Source organism: Penaeus japonicus, unplaced genomic scaffold (genome assembly GCF_977035675.1).
Source record: "Penaeus japonicus unplaced genomic scaffold, GWHDUDI00000001_assembly GWHDUDI00000027, whole genome shotgun sequence".
Taxonomy (NCBI): Eukaryota; Metazoa; Arthropoda; class Malacostraca; order Decapoda; family Penaeidae; genus Penaeus; species Penaeus japonicus.
Window position 1 is genome coordinate 15,793,299 of NW_028234429.1, and position 6,000 is coordinate 15,799,298.

The window sequence follows — 6,000 nt, forward strand, 5'->3', positions numbered from 1 at the left end:
AAGGGTGGGGAGGGGAAAAGGGATAAGGGGTGAAGGGAAAGGGGTGAGGGGAGGGGTGACGGGAAAGGAGATAAGGGGTGGAAAAGCAGGGTGAGAAGGGATGAAAAGAAAGGATGAGAAAGAGTGGGTGATGAATGGAGAAAGTGAGAGAATGGGTACGAATGAAGGGAGAAGTGGGAGAGGGAAGAAGAGGTGCATGGGAGGAGGAAGCAAAGATGAGAAAAGGGAGGAAAAAAGGCGGGAGACAGGAAAGAAAATATTGGGAGAAGAAAAATGAAGAAACGGTTAGGATTGAAGGACGAAGGGGCGAGAAATGATAGGAAAAAAAATGTTAAGGAAAAAAAGACTAATAACAAAGATGAAAAGGGTGAGAATAGAAAAGAAAGAAAGAAAGGATAAGGATCAGGGTGGATGAGGAAGAAAGGAGGAGGCAGGCGCCCCTGGAGGAAGACAGGAGGAGGAGAAGGCAGTCAGGAGGAGGCAGGCGCCCCTGGAGGAGGAAGACAAGAGGAGGAGAAGGAAGGCAGGAGGAGGCAGGCGCCCCTGGAGGAGGAAGACAAGAGGAGGAGAAGGAAGGCAGGAGGAGTAAAGGTGCCCCTGGAGGAGGAACACAAGAGAAGGAGAAGGAAGGCAGGAGGAGTCAGGTGCCCCTGGAGGAGGAACACAAGAGAAGGAGAAGGAAGGCAGGAGGAGTCAGGTGCCCCTGGGAGATTCTCGTAGGACGCGGCCCTCAATAGCAGAGCCAATATGGTCTCAAGACTCGGGGAAATTGTGCCCGCTGGGAGCATGCATCAGCGACTTTCTTCCCCAGGACGACGCCCGCCACGCACACACCCCTATCCCCTACCCACCCCTACTCCCAAGGTGTCGAAATCGTAGTAGTGGTCAATTCTCATCTTCGACTTTGTTTTCCTCCATCTCTTATTCCGATTCTTGCTCTGTTCGTATTATCATTTTCTTCGTGTTCCTTTCCTCTTATTTTCTCAACATTCTTGTCCTTTTCCTCCTCCATTATCTTCCTATTCCAATGTCATTTTCCATCCTGCCCATCCCTCCCTATTTTCATTTTCACTTTTTTCTTCCTCCTCTACTCTCCTTTCCTCCTCGTTTTCCGTCTCCACCTCTTTCCTTCCTTCCCTATTTTCTTCTTCCTCCTCCAATTACCTCCTTCCTTTCCCTCCCCATTTTCTTCCTCCTCCATTGCTCCCCATCGTCCCCATTCCTCCCTTCTTCATTCTCTCTCTCCTGTACCCCCTTCGTAACCCTTCTCATATCAAAGTCATTCCAAGCATCTCGTGCCATCCTTTCCATAAAGTATCAACAGTCCTTCCGTAAGGCAAATGTAATTGCAGAACCCGTAGTCAAGAAATGCATGTAAATTACCAAAACGTATGCAATTACACTTCATCTGCATTCTCTCCCCCTTTCTTCTTCTTCTTCTCCTTCTTCTTCTTCTTGTACTTCTTTTTCTTCTTGTATTCGTATTCATTTCACTTGTCCTTCTATCTCCTTCGTCGCACTCCCCTTAAAGCCACTTTCTTGCCTGCTGAGAACGACCATGATTAATGGGCTCCTTGATTGATGATTTTATAAATAGGTACTCATGCGTATATATACACGTACACACTATTGTACGCATACACACTCTCGTTTCCTCTCTCTCTCTCTCTCTCTCTCTCTCTCTCTCTCTCTCTCTCTCTCTCTCTCTCTCTCTCTCTCTCTCTCTTTCTCTTTCTCTTTCTCTTTCTCTTTCTCTTTCTCTCTCTCTCTCTCTCTCTCTCTCTCTCTCTCTCTCTCTCTCTCTCTCTCTCTCTCTCTCTCTCTCTCTCTCTCTTTCTGTCTCTGTCTCTGTCTGTCTGTATGTTTGTCTGTGTCTCTGTCTGTCTGTCTGTCTGTCTGTCTGTCTGTCTGTCTGTCTGTCTGTCTGTCTGTCTCTTCCCTCCCTCTCTACTTCCTTTTTTCACTCCTCCCTTCCTCCCTCCCTCCGCCCTTCCTCCCTAACTAATTCATTTACTCACTTATTCAATCATCACTTATTCATCCCTCACTCACCCGCCCATCCAACCACCCACCCACCCACCTTCCCCAAATATCCCCTTAGCTTTGATGTAAATAGCGACCCCCGAGGATACCCATTCAGTCGTCTTGATATCACGGGATTGCACGCAAACTTATTCTGGCCTTCTTCATGGGGTGGGAAGGGGGTGGTGGTGGGGGCGGGGTAGGGGTAGGGGTAGGGGTAGGGGTAGGGGCGACCTGCTCCAGGCACAAGAGGATCACAAGCAAACTTCAGCTGGCCTTCTTACGGGCGTCTTCAAAGCAATGCCCAACTTGGTTATTTCACACGATTCAAGTTTGCTTGCCTGCCTTTCGAGCGAGGCACAAGAAGGGCACTGTGTCGGGTAAAGGTGTGCACTTCGAGGGTGAACTTAGAGGGTGTACTCCAAGAATGAACTCTGAGGGTGTACTCCAAGGGTGAACTCTGAAGGTGTACTCCAAGAGTGAACTCTGAGTGAACTCCAAGTGTGAACTCCAAGGGTGTATATATACCTCGAGCTCATCCTAGATTAATTACACGGACATTTTTTTTTTTTAGAACAGTTCCCTTGTCCTGGTTCCCGAGAGGGGGGTGGGAGGTCGATTCGAAATCTTGGCCGAACCCGAGCTTAAAGAGAAGGGCGAATAACAATAGCGCACTCTTCTCACCCTATTCCGAGAAACATAAATCCTCCGGGAATAAACGGATTCTATTTTTCTAAACTGTAGGATAACAAGGCTGAGCACACATCACAATATAACTTCACACACTTTTTTCCGTAATAGCATACACCTCGTCACTGTATGTATTCACTTCAGAAAAAAAAGAGGCAAAAACACTTCACATGTATCGTGAAGAATATGTTGGTATCACAATAACAGTGTCACATCCATCACCTGTGACACTGTAAAAACAAACAAACAAGCACCACGGAGGTATTAGCACACTTTCCATAAGATTTCCAAGTGGGATCACCAAAGCACATTCACTCTGCGATGGCCAAGCACAAGAGTGGACTAATACACTCCAATACGATCCACGACGCGTACCCAAATTCCTCCCGCGGCCGCCCGCTCGAAATCCGCAAACACGATAGTACGCGAGGAAGGACAAGTGTGTGTATGCGCACACCTGGCGTCCGCGAGAGCTCCGTCCTTCAGCCGGGCTCCAACGCACCTGTCGGCCGCCCCGGAGTGCGTGTGTCTGCGAGGGCGTTACTCGGGGACACGGCTCATGCCACTGGCGGACGGCGGGGAGTGAGTGAGCGGAGTGGCGCTGGCCCGTCGCACAGCCTCCCCCGCCAACCAGTCCGCCTCGCACACTGACGCCCGCCCGCCCGCTCGCTCACTCGCCCGTCCGCCCGCGCCCGCACTCCTCGGCGCGCCCGCACCCGCACTCCCCGGCCCGCCCGCTTGTCTACTAAACCGCCCGTCCGCCCGTCATTCTCGTCCTTCGTCCGTCCAGCCGTGAGCCCATTCCACTCGCTGACAAACCCATTTCTCCAGCATACCTAACCGACATAACTCCCAACATAAACACATCGATCCAACTCCTAACAAATCTCTATTCTTCCACTAGCCATACAATTTCTTTCTTTTTTTATCAAATATTTACCTTCCCTCAAAACAAGCTCCGGACTGACGGAACCAATCCCACTCCATTTTTCCCCTTCCCTTCCTCTTCCATTTCTCGTCCCTCATCCATCCCTCCTTCCTTCTCTTCCTCCCCTCCACCCCCACCCCTCCCTATCTCTCTCCCCTACCCCTGAGGTCCATTTCCTCAACCTAGAGCCCCCTACCGCGCCTTCCCTACACCTCTCTCCCCCCCCCTTCCCTCCCCTGCAAGATCAACCCATCAATTCACCCTGACGAGTCCCAACCCAACCTCCATTTCGTTTACCCACACAGCCTTTCGGAGTGTATCAGTGTCCTTACCCCCTTGCCTCCCCCCCTCCCTACCTCCTTGCCTCCCCCCTCTCCCTCCATCCATTCATCCCCTTCCCCTTCCTTTTCCTTTTCCTTTTCCTCCTCCCTTCTTCCTAAGCTAATACCATTTCTTGCTTTCTTTTGTCTTATTGCTTTCTTCCTCACTCCTTCTTATTTACTTATTTCTTATCTTTTCCTTGTTACTCGTTTTTTCCCTCTCACTCGCTCTCACTCTCTCTTTCGCTCTTTCTTCATTCTTTCTCTCCTCCTTCTTTCTCTCCCTTCTCCTCGACTCCCTCCACACCTTCCGCCACTCATTTCTCTTCTTCTACGTGTTCCAATCGACCGCTATTGCTATTACGACCACGATAGGCTCTCCTCCTCTTTATCTTTATCTTCATCCTACTTCCTCTTTCATTTTCTCGGTTCCTCTTATTCTCTTACTCTCCATCTCCATCTCGTTCTCTCTTCCTCCCTATCTCTCCGGCACCCTTTTCTATGAAATTTTCGTTCTATCTAAAAATAATTTTCTGTGGCTCCCCCTCCATTCTCCTCTCCCCCCCCCAACCCATCCCCTTTCCCCTTCGCCCCTCTTCTAAAGACCGTTATTCCCAATTGTTAATTATCTCTCCCCTCTTGTCTTATTTTATCATCTAATCACTCCTTTTCTTTAAAGTCAACTTCCATTCTCGTATTTTTTTTTTTTTTTTGATTTCGCGAGTCCTCAAATATCCTTCCTCGTTATAATGATTTCCTCTCGCCTTCTCTTCTCTTTTTTTCTCTCTCTCGTCTCCTTCTATTCTATTATGTTCTATTCTTCTTTTCGAATCCACATTATTTTATTTTATTTTCTCCTCCTATTCTCTTCATATCTCTTCTTCTCTTCATACCCTCATTACACTCATTTTTATATTTTCATTTCATCTCTTTTCGTTCGGTCTTTCTCTTATCTTCTTTATACTTTGCTATTATTCTCTTTATTTTCATATCCTCCCTACTTATTTTTTCTTTGCTTCTCTTTTCTTCCTCTCCCTAGCCTCATTTCTTTTCTATCTCTTTTTGCTCTTTCCTTCTGCCACTTTCGCTCTCGCTCTCTCCCTCTCACTTCCTCTCCCTCTCCCTCTCCCTCTCCCTCTCTCTCTCTGTTTCTCACTTTCTCTCCCATTCCTTTCGCTAACCCCATTCCTTCATTCAGGACGCGACTCGAGGCCCTTTTTTGCGCTGTTTACCTCCTTGGGCCTTCTTCTGCTGCCCTTCCTGCCTCCTCCGCTTAGCCGGTGGCACTCTGCTTCCGCTGGCTCTCTGCTTTGTTCACTCCTTCGTCACTTGGCTCTTTTGTCAGCCTGTCCCGTCCGCTTTTTTCTCGAGTTTTTTTTTCCTTCTCGCCTTTCTCTCTCTCTTTCTTTTCTCTCCCTTTTTCTTTTTCTTTTCCTTTTTGCCTTCGTGTATTTTCTTCCAGAGCCTCTGCGTGCGCGGCCTTGATCCCCGACATCTATTTTTCGTCGAGACTCTCTCTCTCTTTCTTTCTCTTTCTCGCTTTCTCGCTTTCTCTTTCTCTCTCTCCCTTTCCCTTTCCCTCTCTCTCGTCTTCATACCCTCTCATAGATCTATATTTGTATCTTTTTCTCTGTGCTCTGTGTATGTGTGTATGTGTATGTGTGTATGTGTATGTGTATGTGTATGTGTATGTGTATGTGTATGTGTATGTGTATGTGTATGTGTATGTGTATGTGTATGTGTGTGTGTGTGTGCGCGTGCGTGCGTGCGTACGTGCGTGCGTGCGTGCGTGCGTGCGTGTGCGTGTGTGTGTGTGCGTGTGTGTATTGTAGTATACTACGAGCCGATATGTAAACCTATAACCCTACCTACCCCCTTCCTCCCAGCCCTCTACCATCCTTTCAACAGACGAAGTTCTCTTAACCTTCATTATGCCAACGCTAATAAAAATCCATCCTATAACTAACACAAGGAAAGCCCCTTCGAAGCTCTTCTTAACACAAACAAACAAACCATCGATCTTCTCTCCCTTTCCCCTAC

At 48.2% G+C, this 6,000-nt stretch overlaps 1 protein-coding gene across 4 annotated transcripts in view; it reads right to left on the minus strand.

Moving 5' to 3' along the window:
- The window catches only part of LOC122260815 (GTPase-activating protein CdGAPr), a 214,217-nt gene extending 210,836 nt beyond the window's left edge, over positions 1–3,381 (minus strand). For 3 of the 4 annotated variants that reach the window (XM_086552651.1, XM_086552652.1, XM_086552650.1), the window contains exon 1: positions 3,215–3,372. The gene's annotated coding sequence lies outside the window, so the exon portion shown is untranslated. Of the gene's footprint in view, positions 1–3,214 lie in introns of all 4 variants that reach the window. The other variant, XM_086552664.1, reaches the window with a different exon arrangement.
- Positions 3,382–6,000: the final 2,619 nt, after the last annotated feature.